This window comes from Hemitrygon akajei, chromosome 26 (assembly GCF_048418815.1).
Source record: "Hemitrygon akajei chromosome 26, sHemAka1.3, whole genome shotgun sequence".
In the NCBI taxonomy this organism is placed as follows: domain Eukaryota; kingdom Metazoa; phylum Chordata; class Chondrichthyes; order Myliobatiformes; family Dasyatidae; genus Hemitrygon; species Hemitrygon akajei.
Genome location: NC_133149.1, coordinates 14,203,404 through 14,219,135, shown reverse-complemented (window position 1 = coordinate 14,219,135; position 15,732 = coordinate 14,203,404).

Below are 15,732 nucleotides of genomic sequence, written 5' to 3'. Positions count from 1 at the left end.
AATGCATGCCAAAAGGGCAATGTTGCAATAGTCATGGGGGATTTCAAAATGCAGGTAGACTGGGAAAACCAGGTTGGTGCTGGATTCCAAGAGGGGGAATTTCTAGAATGCCTACAAGATGGGTTTTTAGAGCAGCTCATGGTTGAGCCCACTAGGGGATCAGCTATTCTGGATTGGGTGTTGTGCAATGAACCAGAATTGATTAGAGAGCTTAAGGTAAAAAGAACCCTTAGGGGCAAATGTTCATTATCTGATCAAATTCACCCTAAAATTTGAAGGGAAAAGCTAAAGTCAGATGTATCAGTATTACAGTGGAGTAAAGGGAATTACAGGGGCATGAGAGAGGAGTTGGCCAGAATTGATTGGAAAAGAACACTGGCAGAGCAGCAATGGCTGGAATTTCTGGAAGCAATTCAGAAGGCACAGGATATGTACATCCCAAAGAGGAAGAAATATTCTAAAGACAAGATGACACAACGGTGGCTAACAAGAGAAGTCAAAGCCAACATAAAAGCTGAAGAGAGGGCTTATAATGGAGCAAAAATTAGTGAGAAGTTAGAGGATTGGAAAGCTTTAGAAAGCCAACAGAAGGCAACTAAAAAAGTCATTAAGAAGGAAAAGATGGAATACGAAAGTAAGCTAGCCAATAATATTAAAGAGGATTCCTTCAGATACATAAAGTATAAAAGAGAGGTGAGATTGGATATCGAGGCCTCACTAATGTCTTATAAAGCCTCATTATTACATCCTTGCTTTTATATTCTAGTCCTGTGGAAATGAATGCTAACATTGCATTTGCCTTCCTCACCACTGACTCAACCTGCAAATTAACCTTTTGGGAATACTATACGAGAAATTCTATGTTCCTTTGCAGCTTGGATTTTTGAACTTTCTGTCCAGTTTGAAAATAGTCCACCCTTTGATTTCTTCTACCAAAGTGCATGACCATACACTTCCCAACACTGTATTTCATTGGTCACTTTTTTGCCCATTCTCTTAATCTGTCTAAATCCTTCTACAGCCTCCCTGCTTCCTCAACACTACCTGCGCCTCCACCTATCTTCATATTGTCCACAAACTTGACCACAAAGTCATCGATTCCATTATCCAAATCATTGACATTAAACATAAAAAGAATCGGTCACAACACAGACCCCTGTGGAACACCACTAGTCACCGGCAGCCAAACAGAAAAGGCTCCCTTTATTCCCACTCTTTGCCTCCTGCCAGTCAACTAATACTTCGGTGCTAGTATCTTTCCTGTAATACCATGGGCTCTTGTTAAGAAACTTCATATGCGGCACCTTGTCAAATGCTTTTTGAAAATCCAACATTCACCATTTCTCCTTTGTCCATCCTGCTTGTTATTTCCTCAAAGAATTCCAACAGATCGGTCAGGCAAGATTTTCCGTTGAGGAAACAATGCTGACTACGGCCTATTTTATCATGTGCCTCCAAGGACCACAAAACCACATCCTTAATAATCAACTCCAACATCTTCTCAAGCACTGATGTCAGACTAACTGGCCTATAGTTTCCTTTCTTCTGCCTCTCTCCCTTCTTGAAGAGTTAAGTGACATTTACAATTTTCCAGTCATCCAGAGATCCATTCCAGAATCAATTGATTCTTGAAAGATTGTAACTAATGCCTTCACAATCTCTTCAGCTAATCTCATCCAGGACCCTGGGGTGTACAACATCTGGTCCAGGTGATTTACTTTCCTTCAGACCTTTTAGCTTCCCAAGCACCTTCTCCTTAGTAAAAGTAACTTCACTCCTGCCCCCCGACACTCTCAAGTTTCCGGCAAACTGCTAATGTTTTCCACAGTGAAGACAGATGCAAAATACTCATTCAGCTCATCCGCCATTTCCTTGTCCCCCATTACTAACTCTCCAGCATCGCTTTCCAGCAGTTTGATATCTACTCTCGCCTCTCTTTTTACTTTTTGTACATCTGAATAAACATTTGGTATCCTCTTTAATATTGGTTAGCTTACCAGGGCAACTTGGCAAACTTGATCCAAATTTGGATTTGTAATTATTGTAGATTATCATAGATGGCAGCTTTTGTTACTGGAATACTATGACTACTGGTATACCACAGGGTTCATTGCTGAGACTTGTACTGTTGAAATGTCCGTTAACAATTTGATTGTGAACGCAGGAATTTAGTAGGTAACAGGAAAGTATCCTGTCTGGTGTGGCGACTGCTCTCCTCTGGAACCTGCAGAGTGGTAAATCACAGGCTCACCATAGCCTCCCTGGCCTTTCCTTTTCCTCTCTTCTACTTTCTGGGAGAAGATACAGGAGCTTCTGGACATCTTCAACGGTGAACTCAAAGCAACTCAGCTCAATGGATATGATTAAATATTCCCATTTCAGCTTGCTACAGCTGAGAATTACAACTGCATCCAAAGGCTGTATTGTTAATAAAGATGTTTTAATGTGATTGAACAATCTATCACTACTTAAAACTGACGGAAATAATGCTGACTGTGGCTGTACTTCTTGTCAGACTTCTTGCCGGAAACGTGGCTGTCGCTCGGGGCTACAAGTGCATTAAAAAAAAGCGATTTCGATTCCCAATACCGACTATCTTGATGGCAAACATACAGTCTCTGGTAAATAAAATTGAAGATCTCAGAGCAACACACACAAAATGCTGGAGGAACTCAGAAGGCCAGGCAGCATCTATAGAAAGGACTAAACAGTCGACATTTCGGCCCGAAACCCTTCATCAGGACTGAAGAAAAAGGATGAGAAGTGGGGAGAGGGGAGGAAGAAATACAAGGTAGTAGGGAATAGGTGAAACCGAGAGAGGGGAGGGGTGAAGTAAAGTTGATTGGTGAAAGAGATAAAGGGCCGGATAAGGGGGCATCTGATAGGAGAGGACAGAAGGCCGTGGAAGAAAGAAAAGGGGGGGAAGCACCAAAGGTTCTGGTAATGCCCCCCCTTCACTATTTTCCATCCCCTTTTCCCTCTCTCACCACATCTCCTTGCCTGCCCATCAGCTCCCTCTGGTGCTCCTCCCCCTTTTCTTTCTTCCATGGCCTTCTGTTCTCTCCTATCAGATTCTCCCTTCTCCAGCCCTGAATCTTTCACCACTCAGGTTCCCAGCTTGTTACTTCACCCCTCCCCTCTCCCGGTTTCACCCATCACCTACTTCCTGGTATTTCTTCCTCCCCTCCCCCCACCTTCTGACTCTTTCTCATCTCATGAAGGGTCTCAACCTGAAACATCGACTGTTTAGATGCTGCCTGGCCTGCTGAGTTCCTCCAGCATTTTGTGTGTGTTGCTTGGATTTCCAGTATCAGCAGATTTTCTCTTGTTTGAAGATCTTAAGGCTAGGGTGCTGTATCAGCGGGACAGTATGGCCACTTCCTTCCTTGTTTTACGGAATCCTAATTAACCCCTTCCGAACCAGAGAAAGCAATTCACATTGGCGGGTTCACTATAAGCCGTCAGGATAGAATGTCGAGCCTTTCAAAGTAGAGGTGGAGGTGTATGTCTCATGAACAATTCCTCTTGGTGCCCAACTGTGTCAGTGATGTCCCAATTCTGCTCACCAGACCTGGAACATCTCACAAGTTTCTTGGTGTTCACCTGGCGGAGAATCTCACCTGGTCCCTCAACACCAGCTCCATAGCAAAGAAAGCCCAGCAGAGTCTCTACTTCCTGCGAAGGCTGAGGAAAGTCCATCTCCCACCCTTCATCCTCATCACATTCTACAGGGGTTGTATTGAGAGCATCCTGAGCAGCTGCATCACTGCCTGGTTCGGAAATTGCACCATCTTGGATCGCAAGACCCTGCAGCGGATAGTGAGGTCAGCTGAGAAGATCATCGGGGTCTCTCTTCCCGCCATCACAGACATTTACACTACACGCTGCACCCACAAAGCAAACAGCATTATGAAGGATCCCATGCACCCCTCATACAAACTCTTCTCCCTCCTACCGTCTGGTAAAAGGCTCTGAAGCATTCGGGCTCTCACGACCAGACTATGTAACAGTTTCTTCCCCCAAGCTATCAGACTCCTCAATACCCAGAGCCTGGACTGACACCTTACTGCCCTATTGTCCTGTTTATTATTTATTGTAATGCCTGCACTGTTTTCTGCACTTTATGCAGTCCTGGGTAGGTCTGTAGTCTAGTGTAGTTTTTCTTTCTGTGTTGTTTTTTACGTAGTTCAGTCTAGTTTTTGTACTGTGTCATGTAACACCATGGTCCTGAAAAACGTTGTCTCATTTTTACTATGTACTGTACCAGCGGTTATGGTTGAAATGACAATAAAAGTGACTTGATTTGACTTGACAATGAAGTGTCGGCTATTTTACCTGCGGCAGGAGATCTCAGTGATTATTTAGGTAGCGGTGTACATTCCACCTCAGGCCAATGTCAAACAGGCTCTAGATTGGAATGGAATCAACATGCACGAAACAGCACATCCTGACGCCTTCCCCATCATTTTGGGGAATTTTAACCAGGCCAGCCTGAAAAAGTCACTAAATAATTACCATTAAGAAATCACTTGTAGTACCAGAGGAAACAACACACTGGACCACAGTTACACAAAGATCAAGAGTACTAACCGTGCTATTCCACGCCCTCACTTCAGGAAGTCTGATCACCCAGCTGTACTTCTACTCCCTGAGTTTAGACAGGGACTGGAGACTGCAGCACCAGCAGTGAGGACCAAGAAGGTTTGGACAAGAGAAGCACAGGAGTGCCTACAGGACTGCTTTGAATCGGTGGACTGGACTGTGTTCAGGGATTCATCTTTGAATCTGGATGAGTATGCTGCAGTTGTTACCGACTTCATTAAAACCTGTGTGGATGAGTGTGTGCCTACAAAGACTTGCTGTACATTCCCAAGCCAAAAGCCGTGGATGAACCAGGAGGTCCGTCAACTACTGAGGGCTTGATCTGTGACATTTAAGTCTGGCGACCCAGTTCTGCAAAGGAAAAACAGATATTACTTGCAGAAGGCTATTTCAAGAGCAAAGAAACGATTCTGAGCGAGGTTGGAGGCGACTTCAGATACACGTCAACTCTAGCAGGGCTTGCAGACATTACTTCCTACAAAGTGAAACACAATAGCATGAATGGCAGCAATGCTTCACCAGATGAGATCCACATCTTCCATGCCTGCTTTGAAAGGGAGAATATAACTACAGCTGTGAGGATCCCTGCTGTACCAGTGACCCTGTGATCTCTGTCTCGGAGGCCAATGTCAGGTTGTCTTTAAGAAGGGTCAAACCTTGCAAGTCAGCAGGTCCTGATGGAGTACCTGGTAAGGCTCTGAAAACCTGTGCCAACCAACTGGCCCGAGTATTCAAGGACATTTTCAACCTCTCACTGCTACAGGCAGAAGTTCCCACTTGCTTCAAAAAGGCAACAATTATACCAGTTCCTAAGAAGAATAATGTGAGCTGCCTTAATGACTATCACCCGTTAGCACTCACAACTACAGTGATGAAATGCTTTGAGAGGTTGGTCATGACTAGACTGAACTCCTGCCTCAGCAAGGACCTGGACCCACTGAAATCTACCTATTGCCACAATAGGTCTACATCAGACAAGATCTTAATGGCTCTCCACGTGGCCTTGAATAACCTGGACAATACAAATACAAATACCTACGTCAGGATGTTGTTTATTGACTATAGCTCAGCATTTAACATCATCATTCCTACATCCTGACTGAGAAGTTACGGAACCTGAGCCTCTGTCCCTCCCTCTGCAACTGGATCCTCAACTTCCTCACCAGGAGACCACTGTCTTGCAGGTTTCACTACTCTTTCTGCTTCAACATTTGTGTGTGGGTACTGTAGACTGCTTGTCTTGTGTTTGAACTCACAGTCTCTAGCAAAGGCTTTGAATTCTGAGCAGCCTTTGTCTGTCACAAGTATCTCTGGTATTCCATGGCAAATGAATATAGCTTTCAGGTGCTGAGGATGTAGAGGATTGGAGACCAGAGCATTCCATGAATAGTGATCCACTGTGAGAAGATATTTGTCTCTTTTCAGCTCAAAAATGTCTGTGCCTGTAATTTGCCATGGAGTGTCTGGGAATTCTGTGGGACAGAAGGGTTCAGCATGACTTTTGTGCAGTTTTCTGCATGTTTCACATTGCTTTACATAATCTCCCAGCTGCATGCTCAGACCAGGCCACCACAAGGATTGCCTTGCTCCTGGGCAAGGTTTTCCGATGCCTTGATGTCTTTGGTGGATTTGACTGATGATGTTGGCAGGAAACAGGAATGATGTTTGGAGCCCTTTAGCAGCGAACCATCAAGAATGGTGAGTGTGTCTCTTTCAAGCCAGTGAGGTCTGAGTTCATAAACCTCTTCTGGAATCTATCCATGCTTACAATTTTTCATGACCTTGCTGCAGATTTGGTTCTTATTCAATTCAACACGAATTTTGTCCAGTTTACTCTGTTGTACAGGAAAGCTTTCACTTATCTGAGCTAAGTAGATGTTGGTATCTTCCATGAGGGCAGAGCCAGCTTCTGTCCACTCATTTTTGCATGGTATCCCTCCTCTACAGAGTGTCTGGTGTTGTGAAAGGTTTGCCAGGGACATCTTCAATATCATAACAGTATTGCATAAGCCTCATTCTGAATCTCTATAGACATGGAGGTAAGTAATTCAAGTGTTTCGAGCTGTGAAGAGGCCGACAAGTGGCTTGTGGTCTGTTTCAAGTAGGAATTTAGTCCCTATCAAGTAGCAGCTGATGTGCTCACAAGCCCACACGAGAGCCACTGTTTCCTTTTCAACTTGGGCATATCACTGTTCAGGAGTCAGTGCTCTTGATGCCTATGCCAGCAGTTTCCACACATCACTGCAGCTTTGCATGAGCACTCTCCCTAGGCCAAAGAAAGAGCATCTGCTGAGACCTTGGTTGTTTTGTTCGGATCAAAGAATGCCAATGTTGGTGGAGTAATAAGCTCTGCTTTAAGTGATAAGTCTGATTTGCCCCACTATAGGAAGGATGTTGAAGCTTTGGAGAGGGAGCAGAAGAGGTTTACTAGGATGCTGCCCGGTTTAGAGGGTGTGTGCTATCACAAGAGGCTGGATAAACTTGGGTTGTTTTTCTCCGGAGTGGCAGAGGCTGAGGGGAGACCTGATAGAGGTTTACAAGATTATGAGAGGAACAGAAAAAGCAGACAGGGAGAATCTGTTTCCCAGGGTTGAAGTGTCTAATTCTAGAGGGCATGCATTGAAGATGTGACATGGTAGGTTCAAATCGGATGTGAGGGGTAAGTTATTTACTCAAGAGAGTGGTGAATGCCTGGAATGTGCTGCCTAGTACAGTATGGTGGTAGAGGCAAATACATTAGAGGCTTTTAAGAGATATTTAGATGGGCATATGGATGTGAGGGAGATGGAGGGATGTTGACATTGTGTAGGTAGGAGGGATTAGTGTTTGGTTTTCTTGATTTATTTTTTAGCTGGTTCAGCACAATACTGTGGGCCGAAGGGCCTGTTCCTCTGTTGTACTGTTCTATGTTCTAATGACTTCTCCTGTGGTGCGTCTCAGGCCCAAATGTCTCTCTGAGAGAGGAGGTTATGTGATGGCTTTATTTTTTTCTGTCAAATCTGGAATGAACTTTTCCAGCTGGTTTACCATGCCCAGGAAACTGGATCTCTGATACATTTGCAAGTTGTTCCATGTTCTGAACTCCTGCCAGTTTGTCTGAATCTGGTTGCACTCCCTCTGAGGACAGTTCTGAGGCCTCAGATCTTCACTTCCAACTTTGCAAATTCACATTTCACTTTGTTCAGGGTGATTCCAGCCTGCTTCAGTTTCTCCACGGCAGCTTCCACCCTTTTGTCGTGTTCCTCACTTGAGTCTCTGAAGATGAGTACATCGTCCATGTGGCAAACTACTCCTTCCAGTCCTTCCAAAATTTGTTTCATCCTCATCTGAAGGAGCTCAGTGGCTGAAAGATGCCAGAGGGAGTCTCTTGAAGGCATAGCATCCATATGGTGCGATAAAGTTTATCAGATTCTGTGACTCGGGAGTTAACAGGGTCTGCCCAGAATCTAGTTTGGTGAAGAACTTTGCTCCATCCAGCATACCCAATGTGTGCTCAACAGAGGCCAGAATAAACTTCTCCCACCTCACTGTGTTCTTCAGTTTTGTTAGATCAACACAGATCCGTTGACGTGGAATGGAGATGTGCCGCATCTGCTGTGGTTGAACATTTTACCTACTCTTGGTTTCGTGTGTTTTGTCTGAGCTGAACTCTACTGGTGCCCAACAAAAATGCGGAAACTTGCCTCAGTGGCACTGACATCCACAGTGATGAAGTGTTTTGAGAGGCTGGTGATGAAACATATCAGCTCCTGTCTAAGTAGCTGATAAAGATGCCAGGACACGAGGAATCTCCTCCTTTGCTTCCTTTATAATCCTGGAACTTGCCTGTCAATGTATTGCAGCTCTAATAAGACAACTCTCTTATTTCAGTGATAAGCCTCTTGGACTGCATCCTGTGCTCACAGGGTCTTTCTTTAAAGAGGGCACTGAAATGGTATACTCTACACCAGACATGATCTCACCAGAACCCTGTACAACTGTAACAATAGTCTATTTCTAAACTCCATTCTTGCTGCAATGATGGTTTATGTGTAAGGTTTAGGAAGCTAAAATCAAATAGAGCCCTTTAGGATTATAAAAAGGCTAGAAAAGAACTCAAGAAAGGAATTAGGAGAGCCAGGAGGGGACTTGAAAGTCCTTGGCAAGTAGATTAAGGACAATCCCAAGGTATTCTATACATACACCAAGAGCAAGGGGATAACTAGGGAGAGTGTAGGAGAGCTCAAGGGTAAAGGAGGTGAAGGATGTGGGTGAGGTCCTAAATCAGCACTTTCCATTAGTATTTACAAAGGAGAAGGACATGGAAGATTGTGAGACCATTGTGGAGTATGCTAGTATGCTAGGGCGTGTTGCGATAAAGAAAGAGGAAGCATTGGGTCACTTGAAGAACATTAAGGTGGATAAGTCCCCAGGGCCTGATTGGATTAAACCCCCGGTTATTGAGAGAAGCAAGAGATGAGATTGCTGCCGCAGTGACAAAGCTCTTCTGGTCCTCTCTACCCACAGGTGAGGACCTCAAATTTCAAAGTAATGTTTTTTTATCAAAGTCCGTATGCATTCAGTGGCTGCTTTATTAGGTATACTTATACACCTCATTAACACAAATATCTAATCAGCTGACCATATGGCAGCAACTTAATGCATAAAAGCATGCAGCTATGGTCCAGTTGTTGGTGTCAGGCAGGGTGGTTTGAATATCTCAAAAACTGCTAATTACCTGGGATTTTCAAACACAACTGTCCGTAGAGTTTACAGAGAATGATGCAAGAAACAAAAACAAATACAGTGAACAGCAGATCTGTTGGGGAAAACGCCTTGTTAATGAAAGAAGTCAGAGGAGAATGACCAGACTGGTTCAAGCTATTAGGAAAGTGAGTCAAATAACCACGTGTTACAACAGTATTATAGAGTCATAGAAAACTACAGCACAGAAACTATCTAGTCCACACCGAGCCATTTAAACTGCCTTGTCCCGTCAACCTGCTCTGGGACCATGGCCCTCTGTATCCCTACCATCCATGTACCTATCCAAACTTCTCTTAAACGTTGAAATTGAAATTGCATGCACCACTTGCACTGGCAGCTCATGCTACACTCTTGCAGCCCTCTGAGTGAAGAAGTTTCCCCTCACGTCCCTCTTAAACTTTTCGCCTTTCACCCTTAACACATGACCTCGAGTTGTAGCCCTACTCAACCTCAGTGGAAAAAACCTATTGTATTTAACCTATCTATACCCCTCGTAATTTTGTATACCTCTGACAAATCTCCACTCAATCTTCTAGATTCCAAGGAATAAAGTCCTAATCTATTCAATCTTTCCTTATAACTCAGGTCCTCCAGATCCAGCAACATCCTTGTAAATTTTCTCTGTATTCTTTCAACCTTATTTACATTTTTCCTGTAGGTAGGTGACCAAAACTGCACACAGTACTTCCAATTAGGCCTCACCAATGTCTTATACAACTTCAACATAACATCTCATCTCCTGTACTCAGAACATTGATTTATGAAGGCCAATGTGTCTGAAGTTTTCTTTACAACACTATCTACCTGTGATGCCATTTTCAATGAATTATTGACCTGTATTCCCAGATGCTTTGTTCTACTGCACTCTTCAGTGCCCTACAGTTCATTGTGTAAGATCTACCTGGTTGGTCCAACCAAAGTGGTGAACCTCACACTTGTCTGCATTGTCTCCAGATCCCTCTGCAAGCCATGATAGTCTTCCTCGCTGTCCTCTACACCCCCAATCTTGGTGTCATTCAAAAATTTGCTGATCCAGTTCACCACGTTATCATCCACATCCAAACAACAATGGACCCAGCACCAATCCCTGTGGCACTCCACTAGACACAGGGCTCCAATCATAGAGGGAACCATCTACTACCACTCTCTGGCTTCTCCCACAAAATCAATATCCAATCCAATTTACTACTTCATCTTGAATGCCAATCGACTGAACCTCTTGTCCAGCCTCCCATGCGGGACCTTGTCAAATGCCTTGCCATCTATATAGACAACATCCACTGCCTTGCCTCCATCAACCTTCCTGGTAACTTCCTTGAAAAACTATATAAGATTGGTTAGACACGACCTAACACGCACAAAGCCATAATGACTATCCTGATGTTAGGCTCACCGGCCTACAATTTCCTGGTTTATTCTTATAGCCTTTCTTAAACAGCAAAACAACATTAGTTACGCTACAATCCTCCGGTACTTCACATATTGCTAAGAATGATTTAAATATCTCTGCTAGGGCCCCTACAATTTCTGCACTTGCCTCCACAGTGTCCAAGGGAACACCTTGTCAAGCCCTGGGGATTTGTTTACTCTAATTTACCTCAAGACAGCAAATTCTTCTGTAATCTGCATAGAATTCATGACCTCACTGCTGCTTTGCCTCACTTCTATAGACTCTGTGTCCATCTCCTGATTAAATACAGGTGCAAAAAATCCATCTAAGATCTCCCCCATCTGTTTTGGTTCCACTCATAGATTACCATTCTGATCTTCCAGAGAATCAATTTTGTCCCTTGCAATATTTTTGCTCAACGTATCTGTAGAATCCCTTAGGATTCTCCTTCACCTTGTCTGCTGGAGCAATCTCATGCCTTCTTTTAGTTCTCCTGATTTCTTTCTTAAGTTCTCTTCAATTTTTTATACTCAAATCCCTCAATTGTTCCTACCAGCTATGCAACTTTTTTTTTCTTAACCAGTGCTTCAATATCTTTTGAAAACCAAGGTTCCTAATCCTGATATCCTTGCCTGTACTCTCAAAATTTCACTTTTGAAAGCCTTCAACTGACTAAGTACACCTTTGTAAGTGTAATGCCCTGGTCCATATTTTTTTACTGTTATGCTGTTCTGTATTTGATTGTTGTGCTGTTCTCTGCAAGCTGATTGTTTGGGTTATTGTTGAAGATAAGAGACGAGGAGAAATGTGTACCATCCATTTAGGACGGTTGGATTGAGGGGAGGTTTCTCTGGTGAGGGACACTGAGGTTGGGCTTGGGGCTTTTGTTCGAGAGGAGATGAAGAGGAAAGATGCCAGAGAGAAGAGGTTGTAGGATTTGACCTGGAGCAGGGCCGTAACTCGACAAAGCCCGGGTGGGATTGAAGGAGGATTGGTGAAGGGAAACTGTGAGTTCCAACTTGTGCACATTAGACTGTTTCAGTAAAATAGGCCTTTTTTTTTGTTCATTCTTTACTAACCCTTTAGTAATATTAAGAATTATAAAGCTGAATCTTTTAATTGTACGTGGTGTACTGTCTGTTAATTTGTGGCACTTATTTGTAATGGGAACAAATCACGCAGCATCCACACAAACAGGGGGTTTTCAGGCCTCAATCTCACACATTTGGCCGGGCCGGAGATTGTCTTCACTTAGACTTACGCAGCCGAAAAAACCAGAGTGTTTCACCAGAAAGCAGCCTATCCTGATCCATGCTTGCCAGATTCTCTCGGATATCATCAAAATTAGCCTTTCTCCAATTTTGAATCTCAGCTTGAGGACCAGACCAACCTGAAATTCTTACTCTTCACAGACGTCCGCAAAACACAAGAAAACTCCCGAAGAATGAATGACAGAAAAAACGTTAGCACCCAAAACCCCTCTCCCCCCTCACACACAAACAGTAACAAAGCATCGACCCTCCTCCCATCTGCTTCAGTTAAAGCACCAACTCCCCCTCCCCACCCACCACCCACCATGCAAGCAATAGCAAAGCCCCCAAAGAGACCATGGTCTAGAGTCCATCAAAAAAATCCACTGGTCATCCCAACACTTTGACATGCCATAGCCTCTCACTAATGAGGGAGAGCGAGGTATCACTCCTAACACAGCAAGAAGGGAGGCCAACACCGTTTCAGTATTACAGTCTGCAGTGTCACAGCGTACAATGCTATCTTGTTGTTCCGATCTCCTGCTGCGCTTCAGTCGGCGACACCGGTGAGGAATTGGGTTGTCCACAGGGCCGCACCCTGAAGGTGCACACCTTCTGCGCCGTTCCCGGAGATATCAAAAATGTTAGGTCCTTCAGCGGGTTCTGAGAGCGGGACCTACCACTGTGAAGAGCCACAGTTTGGGTGTAGCTCTAGATATGGACACTGACAGGACCCCAGCCACTGTGAAGAAGAAAGAAGGGCCATTAAAGAGAACAGTTTAAACTGTTCTGCACATGAACTGGCAGAAGTCGTCCTCTGGCACCATCTTTAGCTCCTCCTATATATTACCCTGCAACCATCAGGCTCCTGGACCAGCTTGGATAACTTCACTCACCTTAATTCTGAACTGACTCCACAACCTATAGACTCACCTTCAAGGACTTGGCAACTCATGTTCTCGGTATTATTTATTTATTTATTTTACTATTTCCATATTTTGTCTTCTTTTGCACATATTGGCTGTTTGTTAGTCTTTGTGTATGTTTTTTCATGAATTTTATTGTGTTTCTTTATTTTTCTGTAAATGCCTACAAGAAACTGCATCTGAAGGTAGTACATGGTGACCTACACTCAGTTGCCACTTTATTAGGTACCTCCTGTAGCTAATAAAGTGGCCACAGTGTTCTGCTGTCATAGCCTATCCACTTTAAAGTTCAATATGTCCTATGTTCAGAAATGTTCTTCTGCACACCACCACCCCTCAACCACAGGTATACCACTCTGAATACTCTTGGGGAGGGGGGAGATGCCCTAGCAGAGGTAAGTCACAGCAGTCAGGTCTCTGGCACTGAATCTGACTCTGTGGCTCAGGCGGGAAGGGGGGTGGAAAGAGGCAATCTGTGGTGATGGGGCTTTGTTAGTTGGGGAAGCTGAAAGGAGGTTCTGTGGACAAGAACAAGATTTCTGAATGGTATGTTTGCTACTGGGTGCCAGGGCCTGGGACATATTAGATAGATAGATAGATACTTTATTCATCCCCATGGGGAAATTCAACATTTTTTCCAATGTCCCATACACTTGTTGTAGCAAAAACTCATTACATACAATACTTAACTCAGTAATAATATGATATGCATCTAAATCACTAACTCAAAAAGCATTAATAATAGCTTTAAAAAAAGTTCTTAAGTCCTGGCAGTTGAATTGTAAAGCCTAATGGCATTGGGGAGTATTGACCTCTTCATCCTGTCTGAGGAGCATTGCATCGACAGTAACCTGTCGCTGAAACTGCTTCTCTGTCTCTGGATGGTGCTATGTAGAGGATGTTCAGGGTTTTCCATAATTGACCGTAGCCTACTCAGCGCCCTTCGCTCAGCTACCGATGTTAAACTCTCCAGTACTTTGCCCACGACAGAGCCCGCCTTCATAATCAGCTTATTAAGACGTGAGGCGTCCTTCTTCTTAATGCTTCCTCCCCAACACGCCACCACAAAGAAGAGGGCGCTCTCAACAACTGACCTATAGAACATCTTCAGCATCTCACTGCAGACATTGAATGACGCCAACCTTCTAAGGAAGTACAGTCGACTCTGTGCCTCAGCATCCTTAAGTGGGAGGGTGAGCAGTCAGAGGTCATGGTCCATATAGGTACCAAAGACATAGGTAGGAGGAGGGATAAAGTGAGCTCAGGGTGCTAAGTTAAAAGATGGGACATTCAGGATTGTGATCTCAAGATTGGTACCTGTGTCATATACTAGTGAGGCCAGACATAGGAAGATCATACAGTTTAACACGTGGCTAAGGAGTTGGTGTAGGAGGGAGGGCTTCAGATTTTTGGATCATCGGGCTCTTGTTGAACTGCAGTCTACAAATCAGTGAATGTGATTTTATCAAGAACTGTGGAAGCAGACAGACCAATTGTCTTTGTTCTTGCCATGCTTGAAGCTGCTCTGCATCCTCCATTTTGTGGATTGAAGTGTTTTAAAATAGACACAATGATGCTTCAGATAATCTGCTGGACTAGAGATCATTTCCAAATAAGAAGTTATTTGTGAGGTGTTCTTTGGTCGGATATAACATGCAGGTCTTTGAATGGTGTGGTTTGTGTCTGCCCTAAGTGATTCGACCAGGTTTGACTGCTTGGAGCCAGTCAGAGTCAAAGAGAAGAGCGAGCCCTAAATTACCAGTTGTTAGTTGGAGAAGAAGGGTGATAAAAGGAAGCTGGCTTGCACCAGAGCCAATAAGGTGTTAAGGTTAAGTCAGGTGACTTGTAGCCAATAACACTTCAATGCAACACTTGAATTGGTGAGGCCAGCAGAGCCTCTTTTTTTAACCGGTATTACCTTTTCTATTGTTTGACTTTTCATGCAATTACAAAGAAGCAGAGTTAAGATGGTGCCAAGTGGCTGCCTCTTTGAGCTCATCTGCAGGAAACAGCTTAATTCCTCTCTTTAATATTTCTTTTTTTTCCTTTTCAAGGTGGTTGGGGTTCTATTGAGGACCTGATCTGCAAGTGGCACTCAAACTGCAATTTTTTTTAACAGCGGATGAATTCCCTGGAGCTCGTTGGCCGACAGTTTTCCGACATTCTCCAGGTGCGGCCTGGAAGATGGCGCCTCCAGGGTGCGGCCCGTGGATGACCAATTCCAGGGCAGTGTTGCCGACTGAGGGGTCGCAGGAGATGGAGCATCAAGATTTCACGGCGGCGGATGTATGGAAAAGCAACGTGGCAGACTGTAATATCATAACAGTGACTGTCAGTCTCCCCGATCGCTGTGAAAATGGGTGATATCTCTCTGTCCCCTGTTAGGGAGAGAAAGAAAGAGAGAGAGAGAGAGAGCCTGCGGCATGTTGAACTGTCGGGTAAAAAATAGTTTTTGTTGACTGTAGATCAGGGTCTCTCTTTGGGCGCTTTGCTGTTGCTGGGTGGCGGTGGGCGCTGACGTTATTTGCTGAAACGGGCGGGGGTGAGGCTGATATACTGATGCTTGCTGATGCTTGTGTGGGGGGGAGGGGGAGAGGGGCTTTGAGGTTCTAACATTGTCTTGTTGCTCATCCTTTTGGGGTTGTTTTTCATGGATGCCTGAAAAGACAAATATTTCAGGTTAGATACTGCATACATTCTCTGATAATAAACGGAACCACTTGTACCATGGAGAGCATTCTAACTGGTTGCATCGTCATCTGGCACGGAGCGGCCACTGCACAGGGTCTGAAAAAGCGGCAGAAGGTTGTAAACTCTG